The sequence below is a fragment of the Theropithecus gelada genome, chromosome 16, assembly GCF_003255815.1.
Source record: "Theropithecus gelada isolate Dixy chromosome 16, Tgel_1.0, whole genome shotgun sequence".
Taxonomy (NCBI): domain Eukaryota; kingdom Metazoa; phylum Chordata; class Mammalia; order Primates; family Cercopithecidae; genus Theropithecus; species Theropithecus gelada.
In genome coordinates this window covers 1,098,567-1,112,960 of record NC_037684.1, presented here as the reverse complement: position 1 = coordinate 1,112,960, position 14,394 = coordinate 1,098,567, and the positions used below count along the sequence as shown (strand labels likewise).

Below are 14,394 nucleotides of genomic sequence, written 5' to 3'. Positions count from 1 at the left end.
ATGGAAAAGGCCTGTCTCTACCAAAAATACAAAAAAATTAGCCTGGTGTGGTGGCATGCGTATAGTCCCAGCTACTCAGGAGACTAAGGTAAGGGGATTGCTTGAGGCCAAAAGATGGAGGATGAGTGAGCCAAGATTGTGCCAATGCACTCCAGCCTGGGTGACAGGGTGAGATGCCATCTCAAAAACAAATAAATATAATAATAATAAATGTAATAAAATTAAAAAGGCAAGATGCTCAGGCATTTCAGAGGGCATGTATGACATGGTCCTACCTAAGACCATTTAGAGAGAGAGAGAGAGGGAAAGAGAGTGTGTGTGTATTTCATAACCCACTCCTGGATATGAATCCCAGCTCCACCACTTAACATTTAGGTGACCTCAGGCAAGTGACAATTTCACGTAGTTTATCCATCTCTATTTTATATTGAGGATAAAAGCATTGCCTTCTCATACAGTTACTGGGAGGACTGAAAGAGATTCCACGTAAAGCTCACAGTTCAGTCCCAGGCACAATGGGAGTGCCTGCTAAAGAATTACAGCATAAATTAATAAATAAACTACAAAGAAAAAGAAAAAGAGAAGCCTAGCAAAGTTGGTTGACTGGAAGGAAATGCATCAAATGGTTTACCGTGTTTCCTTTGAGTAGTAAGATTACAGTGCAAACCATAATAAATGGTAGCTGTTATGGTTTCTGTAATTTCTATACTTTACACACTTTGAAAATAAACATATATGTAAATTACTGGATATTAAGAAGACACCTAAAAAGCTAAGAGCCAATGGTTGTCTCTGAGCGGGGTTTTCTTTGCCTATTATTTTCTAAAATAAACATTGATTTCATAGTGAGGGAAATGAGAAATGTTATTAAAAACAAAAACTGGAGGGTGGGCTCACCTACTGTATTCTAGAAACACAATCCCTGAAGACCCTTCCTGCAGAGCTGCGAAGCCTCTGACAAATCATCTCTAAGGGAGGAAAAGTTTCTACAGGTCTCTGCCTTCTGTTATCAGGCCTGTCTTTCCTCCAAGAATCCATTTCCTCAGTACAGGTGGCCGTGACCCCCAGGCCTGGCCTCTCCACCAAGGCTAAACCTTCTGAGCCTATTGGGGGTGGGGGTGGGGGTAGGGTCTTCCATCTTCTTAGCCCAGTGATTGGTTACAGTATGAGCATGTGGTCAAAGCCAAGTCAATCAGAGCCTTCTCTGCGATTTTTCAGCTATTTTTCAGCCAAGGGAAACAGCCCTTCATGGACAACCATGACTACAGCAAAAGGTAGTGAGGCTCAGCTGCCTGTGCCCTTCATACCTGCCATGTGGAGCAAGCCTGTCCCACTGGCACATCCTAATGGCATCACCTGAGCCCCTGCACCCAGACTTCCTTGGATTTGTATTGCCTAAACTGGTAAGTCTCTGTTTTAAGCCAACAGGTATCTGAACTTGCTTTGAAAAAAGTTCTAACTAGGAACAGAAGAATATAATAACTTCAATTAAGTAAGTACTTACTATGAACTCCAGTGCCATGTCATTCTTCCATTTGTCCATCTATCCATCCCATCCGGTCAACAAATAGTTACTGAAGGCCAGGTGTGATGGCTCACGCCTATAATCCCAACACTTTGGGAGGCTGAGGCAGGTAGGTCACCTGAGTTCAGGGGTTCAAGACCAGCCTGGTCAACATGGTGAAATCCCGTCTTTACTAAAAATACAAAAAAATTAGCCGCGCATGGTGGTGGGTGTCTGTAATCTCAGCTACTTGGGAGGCTGAGGCAGAAAAATAGCTTGAACTTGGGAGGTGAAGGTTGCAGTGACCCGAGATCGCGCCATTGCACTCCAGCCTGGGCAACAAGGGTGAAACTCCGTCTCAAAAAAAAAAAAAAAAAAAAAATGCTACTGAATACCAACTGTACAAATCAAAAAATAGCTAAAATACGTAACTGAAGTTGTGAATAAGTGCTTAAAAGGAAAGAGCATGCTGAGATAAAGCGGCAGGTATAGCAGGCCTCTAAGCTTAGACAAGGTGGCCTCTCTAAAGAGCTGACCTCTAAGCCCCGGTCAGAGGATGAGATGGCACTAGCCACAAGGGTACAGCAACTTCCAGTCAGAGGAAACAGAACATACAAAGGCCCTGGGCTAAGACAGGAAACCATTTGATGCGTTCTCCTGCCGGCGGCAGAGTGAGGAAAGGCAGGAGATGACGTGGAAGAAGGTGGCAGATACTGAATACTTAAGGGGCCTCAAAGGTAGGTGAAGGGTTTGGATTTTGTGTTAAGCGTTAACAAGACACTGACAGATTATTTAACTCAGAACTATCTAGCCAGGCTCGGTGGCTCATGCCTGTAATCCTCACACTTTGGGAGGCCAAGTGGGAGAATCACTTGAAGCCAGGAGTTTGAGACCAGCTTCAGGCAACAGAGCGAGACCCAACCTCAACTAAAAAATAAAAACACAGCTGGGCACAGTGGTGCACACCTGTAGTCCTAGCTACTGGGGAGCAGGAAAATAGCTTGAGTCCAGGAGTTGAAGGCTGCAGTGGGCCATGATCACACCACTGCACTTCAGCCTGGGCAGCAAGAGGAAGAAAAGGAAAATGGAAAGAAAAGGAAACAGGAAAGGAGAAAGGAAAAAGAAAAAGTAAGAAAGTGAGATAACCAAATTTGCTAAAACTGCTCTTAGCCCATGAAGAATGAAATGAAAAGGGTAAAGAGTGGGTATAGGGAGCAACAGGGGAAAGAAACTGCAACAGTCCAAGAACTAGTCAGGACCAGGGAGGTGGCAGTGATGGAAAAGAGATGCAGAAGGACTTGAGACCCATACTTGGACATAGAGCCAGTAGGATTTGCTAGTTGATTCCACATGGACATTGAGGAAGCAGAATGAGTTGGAAACGACTCTCAGGTTTCCAGCAAGAGCAGCTCAGAGAAGTCAAGGGACCTGTCCAAGGTCACAATGCTGGCAAGTGGCAAAGGAAGAATTCTGTCAAAATTTTGTCTGCCTCCAAGGCCATTTACTTCCAGAGGTGACACTCAAACAATTTTGTTTTCCAATCCTGTGGCCTCCCTCAAAGGTACATAGCTAGGAGCAGAGGCCACTGAAATTTATGTGCTGGTTTTTTTTTTAAAAGAAGGGTAATAAGAGATTGCTGCTTTATAATATTTAAAACAGTGCAGTGTTGACATAAATGTTTCCCAGTGATATCTGGCCATAGTCAGATCTGTTCTAGAGCAATCTTGCCTTTGAGGTGGTCCTAGGAGGAGGTAGGAACAAACACAAGCTGACCATTCCGAAGCCAGGTAGTCCCCAGAGGGGGCTCAGGCCCACACGATACCAAAGCCATCTCATGGCAGGGCTACAGGCACACAGTCCTGCTCAAGTTCTGTTACCAACAGAAGCCCGAGGCAGCGTGGGAGCCCTGGGATTTGGCAGGCCACCAGCAGCCACCTCGTCTTCACCCTCCCCAGAGATCCTTGTAATGCAACCTTCACTGGCCCAGAAGAGAGCTCCTGAGGTGCCTTGGCCCAAGAGACCAAAATTCTTTGGATAACGTTATTTGAATCCAGTCATTCAACAAGAACACCCACCACATGCCAGGCACTGGGGATAGAGCTGTGAACGAAATAGAAAGGTCCCTGCCAGCATGGTGCTTCTAGTCTAGTCAGTTTTCACTGGACTGGGCAGCCCAGAAATCCAAAGGATTGATGAAAAACACCAAGCAAGGCCGGGCCTGGTGGCTCACGCCTGTAATCCCAGCACTTTGGGAGGACTTGAGGACTGGAGTTCAAGACTAGCCTGGCCAACATGGAAAAAACCCGTCTCTACTAAAAATACAAAAATTAGCTGGGTGTAGTGGCACGTTCCTGTGGTCTCAGCTACTCAGGAGGCTGAGGCAGGAGAATCACTTGAACCTGGGAGGCAGAGGCTGCAGTGAGCCAAGGTAGAGTTACTGTACTCCAGCCTGGGAGACAGAGCAAGACCCTGACACAAATAAACAACAGACAAACAAACAAACAAATACCAAGCAGTACAGGACTAAGCGGGACATTCATGCTCATGAGTTTTCAGATTTCATGAAACCAGGGGAACCCCCACCCTGTAAAGTGGGTACCTTTGGCTCAAGATCAGAAAAATTAATGACTTCATCTGTTGGAGAAAGTGATGTCTGCCAGTTGCAGAAGAACAGGAACTCATGTTCGGTGCCTAGAACAGTGCCAAGCACACAACAGGTGCTAAATACACACTCAGTGAGTGAATAAATAACTGAATGGAAGTAGGACCTCAGCTCTGTACCTGACCATGCTTCATCCCTTCCCCGCTCCTTGGGGCCACCAGTCAGCTGTGCACCCTGGTTATTTGCAGACATGTGCATCACACTAGAGGTAAGCGTCCAGGACAGACTATTTTGCTCATCAATTAATCCTCTGTGATAATTAATCAAGGTACCAGGCAAAAGGTAAGTGATCAATGGGTGCATATGAGTAACTAGTGAATGTAAAGGAAAGAAGAAATGAGGGGGGAAGACAGAAAGAGAGAGAGACACATGCGCGCACACACAAAGGTAGGCAGTCAATTCATTTACACAACTACATACCATACAGTAGCCCCAGACTACACTATTCTGGGTAAGATATTAGATGACAAAATTGTGTATGAGAAGGAAGTACAAGGACCTGGGTTTGAATCCTCATCCTGCCATCAGCTCGCAGGTGATCATCATATCTCCCTCTCTCCTGCCCTAGGGATAAGGATGAAAAAGGATAACATCTATACAATGCTGGCCTTGTAGCTTGCCCCTTCCTTCCATGCTCCAACTTCAGCTCCTCTCCTGACTGGCTGGGTGATTCAGGCATGCCAGTCCACCACTGGCCTCCATTTCCCCATCCTAAGTGGAGAGCCGTATGGCCCAGCCCCCACTGGGCTGGTACCAAGGCAGCCCTGCGCTGCTGGGCTGACACATCAGCACAGATCCCTCCAGGAGGCTGCGTAAGGGTGTGTGTTGCTTCCTGGGGAGGCTCCCAGTTGCCAAAGAGCAAGGCTGTAAGAACAGCTGGGCCTCTGGCTCTCAAAGAGAGAGTGTGGGGCCGACAGGAGGAGGGGTGGGAAGGAGAGGCTAGGAATGAGGGCCATAGTCATGCCGACTCAAGCTGCACCCAAGGAGCCAAACACGGGTTCGCTTTCCTGATTAGGTCTCACACATCCTCCTGCCTCATACAGCCTACATTCCCGGTGTCCACACAGAGCTCCAGCCACCCCCAGCCACTGGGAAACCAAATGGTGGCTGGAGTCAGGTAGCTTTCTCTCCCATCCCTGGGAGAAGGCCTCATCTTAAACACAGGAACGCAAGGATAGAGGAGAGGGGAAAGAGAAACATGCCCAGTCAGGATCACAACAAAAATCCCCTTACCAGATCTGCCTGCATCTTCAGTTCAGGAACCACCAGCAGTAAGAGCTTATTCAGGGGAATCTGTGGCTTTCACCCTGGAATCCCAGACTCTGCAGCACCCACCTCTCCCAGCTAGAACTGCTCAGGCAGCGCTTGCCACTTCCTTTCAACAACTTCCAACCGGGAAATTGCTAAAGAAAAAAAAATGGCTCCATGCCAGCAGGCTTTGAAATCGTTTCCCCAGCTGCCGCCAGAATATGAAGCTGTGACTTTTAGATGTAACCTGTGGGACAGGGCGCAGCTGGAAACAGCCACAGTGTGCGACTCCAAATGACCGGGAGTGGGGCGGGGCCCTGCCTCTGAGCCCGCTCCCATCTCATTTCCTATCCCCAGCCCTTCCACCCTCCAGCCGTGACGGAGGCAGCGCTCCTCACCCCGTCACTCTCAGCCCATTCCCATGTGAATGAATGCAGCCTTCTTGGTAGGAGTTTTATTTTCCTTTAAACAATTCTAATGTTCATTTGGAATTCCTCCCCCTCTCTCACACATGCTTCCACTATCCCCCAAGAGGAGCCTCAACCCCTACACTGCACACAGGGAGAGCTGCAGGAATCCACCCCGGCTTCCCGCCAGCCTCCTCAGACTCCTCCTCCTGCACTTCCGATGAGGATGACTCTGATTTCCTCCTCCTCAGGGTCTCTGCAGATATTGTTCCCTCCGCCTGGTGTGCTCTAGCCTTCCTGGACATCCGTCTTTCCCTGACTACCCAGAACAAGTCGGCCCACTGGAAACAACAGATCCCATCCTGGAGCCATCAGGGCATCTGGGGCTCTCACTTCCTGTTTCACCCCAGTCTGTGCGCTCCTGGGGCAGAGGAAGGTGTCTTCAGCATCCCAGCTCTCACCACAGGGCCCTGGCCAATGCAGTCATAGCCAGATGTCTATTCAAATTAAAATTCATTACAATAAAATAAAACGTGAATTTCAGTTTCTCAGTTGCACTACACACATTTCAAGTGTCCCCAAGCCACATGTGGCTAATGACTGCCACACTGAATGGACAACACAGAACGTTTTGAACAGCGCTGCTCTAGATGAAGGTCTAACGGTTGGGCAAACACATGGAGGCATCGCCCAAGTTCTGTCTCCAACATCTACAGACAGAGAAGAGACGAGGGGCCACAGGTCAGGCATGCAGCACCGAGCAGGCTTGGAGCTGCACAGGGCTGACATCTGACTCAGGTGGGAACAGAAAGAAACCCATGCAGGGCCACCTCAGCCACACCAAGAACCTGGAAATGCAGCTGCCGTGCTGTGTGACCACATCCACGTCTATCCCCTCTCTTCCTCTCGTAGAAAAGGCATTATTTCCTGGAAATTTTAAGACCACAAACACTATCCAACCAAAAGACAAAAGCTGAAATGGTATTTAGATAACCCTGCAGGGATGGCCCCTAGGAAAGCAATATGGTAAAGGAAGGAGGAGATTATACACACAGATGGCTGCACACACAAACGATCTGTGTATGTGTTTTCCTCAGGGAAAAATCAAAGTCCTAGTCATGAAGCCATGAAGAGTCAAGGTCAGCAGGGAACTCGAAGCGACCGAAGGGACAAATCCCACCACACACAGTTCCCCCAGGACGCCTCAGGGGGCAGCCCTGGGCAGATCATCTTCAGACACAGACTGCACAGATGCTGGGGTCCTTCAGCATTGCCAGGTTAGCAAAAGGAAACAGGCAGACTTCATGGATTTTGTTCCCTTCCAAAGCAAAAAAAACAGACAGAAAAACAGACAGATAGACAGATATTCAAAGAGACCTGTTTTCAAGTCTGGCATCCCCGACCTCTATCCTGCAATGACTTTGGTACATTCCTTCACCCAGTAAGTATCTGCCAGGGCCTCCCATGTGCCAGGCATTAGAGCTGGGCACCTGGCCTCTTCTTGGCACGGGCTCTCATCTTCGTTCAGGTGCTGAGTCACCTGAACCACCAAGATGCCCGATGTCACTGTGTGTGTGTATATGTAAGCAGGTGGGTACCCCTCAGACACAGGCATTCATATCACACCTTGAAGAAACTGTATCTCTTACTACTCTACTGCTAAAGAAGAATAATATGAATTTTTGTGGATAACAGAGATGACGTTAAGACTGAAAACCTGAAAAATGATATCTATCATATGATCCCATTTCAGCAAACAAAAACAAAAAAAAAAAAAGAGAGAGAGAGAAGGGAGTAAATTTGCACATCATTTTAAGTGACTATAAAATGCATGAAGAGATCTGGCAGATGCACCCACCGACCTGTTAACAAGGTATTACCCCTGCGAAGTGGAAGAGGAGGAGGGCCGTTGCTTGCTTTCTAACACTTCTGTACTTGTTTGGTGTTGAAAAATTTAAAACTCCCATCTCTCAGTAACAATGGACAGCTGATCACATCTTCTGGGGGGTTAAAGGAAAAAAAAATTGGGTGAAGACACACAAGGAAGCTTTGCCCAAAATCCAAGGGAGAAAAGCCTGACTCAGGGGCAGAGGGCATAGGAGTAAAAACACCGCCCCATGATCTGTGTGGCAGAGCTCCAACTGCTGCACACAGACATTACACAGGAGCCAGTGGAAAAAGCACATGATGAAACACCCCCTCGAAGACAGCACGGTATACAACTTACAGGAGGGCAGACACATCTGAGAGGCAAGGCAAAGCTACCATCTGGAGGGTTCTGGGGAAGGTGCAGCTCCACATGGTCTCTCCGAACCACCTCACCTGACAGAACTCCTCCTACTCTAGGCTCCTTTACTGTCCAGAAGCAGCAGCCATCTGAGGAAAGGACTTAAAAGGTCACTTAATCTGTCATTTCTCATATGCATAAACTGAGGCCCAGAGAGATGAAGTCACTTGCCCAAGATCTCACATTGTGTAAAAGGCAGATAGGCCCATTCTAGATATCCATAGGATCTCAGGTCCTGCCTAGGTCAACCATGGCCACGGCCATGCAGGTCCATCCTGCTTCCACTGGACAGTGGTTCTGGGAGGCAGGGTTACCTCCCTGCAGTGCCTACCACAGTGGGCACCAGCAGCCAAGTGAGCGTGCTATGTCTAATTCTTGCCAGGAAAGAGGGGACAGATGCAATGATTTCCTGGCCTCCTCTATCTCCCCAGGACTCCTCCTGATGCTGGTGGTGTCTTTTGGTCCAACGTCTCTCACACATACGGGGAACTATTCCTTAAGGGTGCCAATCTCTGCAGTCTGAGCTACCTTGGAGGAGACTTCTCTCCAGGCCAAACTTCAGGGCCAGGCAGAGAAGGGTCCAGCTCTAACATCCTCCAAGCCAGACCAGCTGCCCCACAGCAACCCCCAAGGACCTATCCCCACCCCCTGGGCCAGGTTTCTGGAGATCCTGTTAGGTTTTAGGTCCCTCCTGAAGCCTGACAAAGGGAAGTCCCTTTCCCTGCAGACCTGGATTGGGCTGTCCCATGGAGGCATTGGCAGGACCTTAGCACTCCTCCCGCTCTGTGTGAGCCAGGCTCTCCTGTTGGCCCTTTGGGGGCTCTCTAGCTTCCTAAACAGCAGGAGGGCTAAGGCACTAAGTCAGGACAGCCAGGGAGAAAATACAGGTGTCCTCTGGACATAGAAGAGGCCACACCAACCCATAAAGGCCTGGGCACCCTAGAGGGATTCCTGAGGCAGGACGAGGGCAGGCTGGAATCTGGGCCCTGCACCACACTGACCATTCCACACACCCAGGGACCCTGCTCCCTCCTCTGACTCTGAGTCTTCTTCTGTGGGCATGGACCTACGCAATTTCTTGGGAAACACACAAGGACAGGAACAGGGATGAGCCGGGGGTCTTAACTACCGCCCAGCCAAGTACAAGTTTAGAAAAGGTATACATGCAGTTTACTATCTCCAGGTACACCTGGAATGAGAGTCTCATTAAAAAGTTGAGCAGGCCAGGCATGGTGGCTCACGTCTGTAATCCCAGGACTCTGGGAGGCTGAGGCAGGAGGATCGCTTGAGCCCAGGAGTTCAAGATCAGCCTGGGCAACATAGAGAGATCCTGTCTCTACAAAAAAATAAAAAAACATAGATAGCCAGGTGTGATGGTGCACACATCTGCAATCCCTGCTACTTGGGAGGCGAGGCGGGAGGATCGCTTGAGTCCAGGACATTGAGGCTGCAGTGAGCCGGGATCGCACTACTGCACTCCAGCATGGGCAACAGAGCAGACCCTGTCTCAAAATAAATGAATGAATGAATGAATAACTGTTGAAGGAAAAGGCTGCTTTTCTTGTCTTATTGTATTTTAAAAGACACTTTGGCAACATTCATTAAAATCCAGCCTAACAAGTTCACTTCTAGGATTTTTTCCCTGTAGAAATACACAGGTGCACAAAGATGTTCTTGGTAGCAGTGCTTGTAACCATGGCAATATAGGTCATTAAGGGGAAAGAGCAGGTTCCTGAACCAAATGTCTGGCCTGACCTCATGTGTACAAAAGAGACAACACGCAGAGGAATGTGAGGGCTAGAAAATGTCCAGAAAGATGAGCAGGCTTCAGGGAAATGGCATGCAGCAATTTTCTTCCACTTTATCTCCTTTGTTTCATTTTACCCCCTATGATAAACACATCTCTTCTAATAAAGCCAATGGTTCATTTGAGAAGATGAAAACATTCCAGTGGTGACAGTCGCAAAACAATGTGAATGTATTTAATGTCACTGAACCGTAAACTTAGAAATGATTAAAATGGTAAATTATGTTATGTGTATTTCAACACAGTTTTACAAAATAAAAATAATAAAAGCAAAACAAAACAAACCAGAGCAAATGACTCACCAGGCTCCCTGGGGAAATAACTGATTCTAGAAGTGGGGTTAGTAAAAAAAAAAAAAAAAGAGGGGGCTGCAGCATACCATAGTGTCAGAAAGCAAAGGAAGTGCTCAACACACACACACACACACACACACACACACACCCCAAACAAAACTGAAGGATGGGGCATATCACAGGATGCAGGAACAAACCTGCAAGAACTCCCAATGGCCAAAGCTGGAAGAACTTGAGCAACAAAAAATTCATGTAGTATTGGATTAGAACCCAATGTGTAAAAGAAAAAGACATGAGCCCATACTGATATAAATAAATGACTGAATGAATAAATAAATGGAGGAGAAAAGACAACTCTTTCCTATAGAAAAGTTCCAAATAATCTGTGTAGATATACCCCCAGAGGAGATGGAGCTTAACCCACCTACCCCCCATGCCCCCCAATCCTAAGGGAGGGCTCACTTCCAAAAAACAAAGTAGTGTCAAGGTCATGAAAAATAAGAAAAGACTGAGAAACTGTCACAGAGCAGAGGAAACTGGGGAGACATGACAAATCAAAATAATGTAAACCATGTGGTGCCCTGGATTCATCCTAGAAAAGAGAGAGGACAGTAAAGGAAAAACTGGTGAAACCTAAATAGTCTGGAGTTTCGTTCATAGTAATATACCAGTGTCATTTCCTCAGTTTTGACAAAGGCACCCTGGTCATGACAACGTTAATGATGGGGAAACTGGGTGAGGGGTACATACGAGAACGCTCTGTACATCCCTGCAACTTTTCTGTAAATCTAAAATTATTCCAAAGTAAAAAGTTTATTTAAGAAAATAAACAATGGTTTAGAACAGTGGTCCCCAACCTTTTTGGCACCAGGGACTGGTTTCAAGGAAGATAATTTTTCCAGAGGCAGGGAGTGGGGGATGGTTTCCGGAGGATTAAAGTGCATTACATTTGTCACGCACTTTATTTCTATTACATTGTAATATATAATGAAATAATTATACAACTCACCATAATGTATAATCAGTGAGAGCCCTGAGCTTGTTTTCCTGCAACTAGACAGTCCAATATGGGGGTGATGGGAGATGGTGACAGATCATCAGGCATTAGATTCTCACAAGGAGCACACAACCTAGATCCCTCGCATACGCAGTTCACAACAGGGTTTGTGCTCCTGGGAGAAGTAGGCGCCGCTGCTGATCTGACAGCTGGTGGAGCTCAGGCGGTAACACGAGCAATGGGGAGCAGCTATAAACGCACTCCTCCTGCTGTGTGGCCTGGTTCCTAAGAGGCCAAGTGGACTGGTACCTGTCAGTGGCCCGGGGTTGGGGACCCCTGCTTTAGATGACAACCCACGTATGCCTAGTGTTCCATTGTTGGAATGCTAAGCACATGGGAGTTATTTATATCCTACTGCTCAAGGTCATCGCCAAGGTCTGATAGCAAAAATTCAAAAAACTGCAACCTCTGGCATAAATGGGTTAAGAACTCAAAAGATTCTCTGAAAGGCATGGGTTTTTAATGCTGTTTGGAACTTTGGCTTCTGAATACTGCGCCTATCTTTGATGGGCAGAACTTATAGAGCCAATTCCAACTGAAAGCACACAGAATCCATCACGGCCAGGGGCAGCAGTGGGTATCGAGTCAGAGTCCAAACAACTGTCTGGGTTAAGAAACAATAAAATAGACCCACACCCCTGGCGTCAGCCCTTGGAGTCCAAGTCCTGGGGAGCTGCTCTAACTCAGGGTTCCCCCATCACTAGGCTTCCAAGCACGTACAAGGAGAAACTCCCAGAGGTAGAACTGAACCAAGGTAGCCCTCTTCCAGTCTGTAGGAGCTGAAGCTGGGTTTAGTAAAGGAAATAGCCTTTTCTTTCTAGGCTTTAGAATATTCTGGCTACAGCCCAGGAACTGACATGAGATTTGGGAGGAAGAAAAAGAGAAATCTTGAGAAGGGGTTTCTGGAGAGTCTGGGGAAGATGTAGTGACAGCAACTAATGGCTCCTTGTGGTTCTTAAAGCCCAGGAAGAAAGCTGCCAGGCCCAGGTACCTCCAACAGGCTCCTGCAGCCCAGTCCACCCTCCTTCTGGTCCCCATCCACTCCAGCCTCACTTCCTCCTGGCCCTGCTGGGGAGGACACCCTTGGTACGAATTTGGGGGATGGAAGGAGGACACTTGGCCCAGCTCTGTCAGGCTGGTGTGCCACCCTTTCTGTCCTAAGCTCTGGGCTGACTCCCGCTCCCTCTCTTGATTCAGAAAACTGCCTCTAGTCAGCCGATCCCAGCCTTCCTTCACTCCCCAGGAGGCTGTTCAGAGCTGCCCTGTGTACAGGCCTCTCTAGCTGCCTCTCCTGGGTCTGGCTCTCACCTGGGATTAATAGCAGCTGAGGGCAAGAGAGAGGTGGGAAATTGTTAATTTTTCCTCCTCCACCCCCGCCTCTAAGCACTTGACTTTCACAACTACCTGTGCCAGCAAGCAGCACATGGGTTATTCCCGTTTCACAAAAGGAGGAGACTGGAGCTTCGGAAGGTGAAAGGGCTTGGCGGGGTGCCTGAATTCAGGCATTCCAAGAAGGAGAGAGAAATGGTTGAGACCAAGGACTCAGAGTCAGGTGTGGAGGGCCACCCGCCTCTGCTCCTCTCTGGCTCTGGGACCCTGGTGACGGAGGACTCAGTGTCAGGTGTGGAGGGGCACCCGGCTCTGCTCCTCTGTGTCTCTAGGACCCTGGTGAGTTTCTGTACCCACTGAGTGCCAGCTTCCTCAACTGTGAGATGGGGAAAATGGTCTCTATTAAGCAGGGTGTTGGGATAATTAAATAACACATCAGTGCACCCATCATGACACGCCAGATGTGCTCTGTGTCAACTTTGAGGCAAAAGAACCCAGAGGCTCTCAGGGGCCCCAGGACCCCACTGTGGCCACCAGTGCAGCTCAATAATCAGACAGCAGAGGCCTCCCAGGAAAGGGCTGCTTGGGCTCCTGGCAGCACAAGTCCTTCATGAATGAAAAGGACGTTGGCATGGGAAGTGGGGAGTGCTACTGCACCCAAGAAATCTTTGGGGCACTTGCCCTAGCCTTCCTGGAGAGGGCCATCTCCCCTGGGGGCACCAATTCTCCCAGGGCTCATGGCAGGTGACTCATGGAGGTGACTCATAGCAGCCAGGCATAGCTAGGAAGGGGGTTCTTTGGGGCTATGATCCCTACACTGGCCTCTCTTGCAGGGCTTAAACTGAAAGCCAGAGCTAAGAGTAACCTGTGTTACCACCCACTCGGGGCCAAACCCTGGGCTATTGGAGACATCTCCCATGTCATGATGAAATCTACTTATTCAATAAATAAATAGGTATTTATTTTTATATCTGTCGCAACCAAGCAACTGCCATATTTGGCCCAACACTCAATGGGGATTTTGTGGCAAACAAACCCAAACAGCAAAGCCGTGTCTCATGGTGCTCGCATCCCAGGGGGAGCAGACAGACCACAGACAACAAATCAGTTAGGTCACTCCAGAAAGTAGTCGGTGTCATTGAGAAAATAAACCCAGGTGTGCAGGCAAGAATGATGGGCAGGGGGTGATCTTTAGATCACATCATCAGGGATGACTGCCTGGAGGCGGTGACAACACTCAACACCAGAAAAATATTCAAGGGATGAGTCATGGGCAGAGCACTCCAAGGAAGCGGGGAGCAAATGCAAAGGTCAGAGTCTACTGAGCAAAGGAGAAGGTGAGCAAGCTGTAGCGAGAGAGGCCAGATCAAGGGAGGCATCTGGCACTCATTCTGAAGGAAACAGGAAGCACTGAAAAAGGATGGGATCCAAGTCACCTTTCTAGGTGAGCACCCTGGCTGCTGGGTGGAAAATGGAATGCAAGGGGTGAGGTGCCACTGCAGAGGTTCTGCAGGAGGTGACAGTGGCCTGGACCATGGTGCTGGAGGCAGGGAGGGAGAGGCAGGCAGGTCTGCAGTGTGCCTTGGGGGAGAGCCACAGGGCCTTGCCCACACTGGTAAGAGCAAGGCAAGAAGTTATAGCACATTTTAATTTGGACTAGCCATGTTCTAAGTGCTTGACAATCATGAGGCTTGTGACTACCTTACAGAACCGTCCAGATAGAAATTTTTAAAAGATTTCTGTATCGGGGAGAGGAAGGAAAAAAAAAAAAAAAGACCTTAATGATCATAGATTTTCTAA

At 48.2% G+C, this 14,394-nt stretch overlaps 1 protein-coding gene across 1 annotated transcript in view; it reads right to left on the bottom strand.

The window, feature by feature from the left end:
- The window catches only part of KSR1 (kinase suppressor of ras 1), a 164,410-nt gene that overhangs the window by 51,490 nt on the left and 98,526 nt on the right, over positions 1-14,394 (bottom strand). The window lies entirely within an intron of this gene.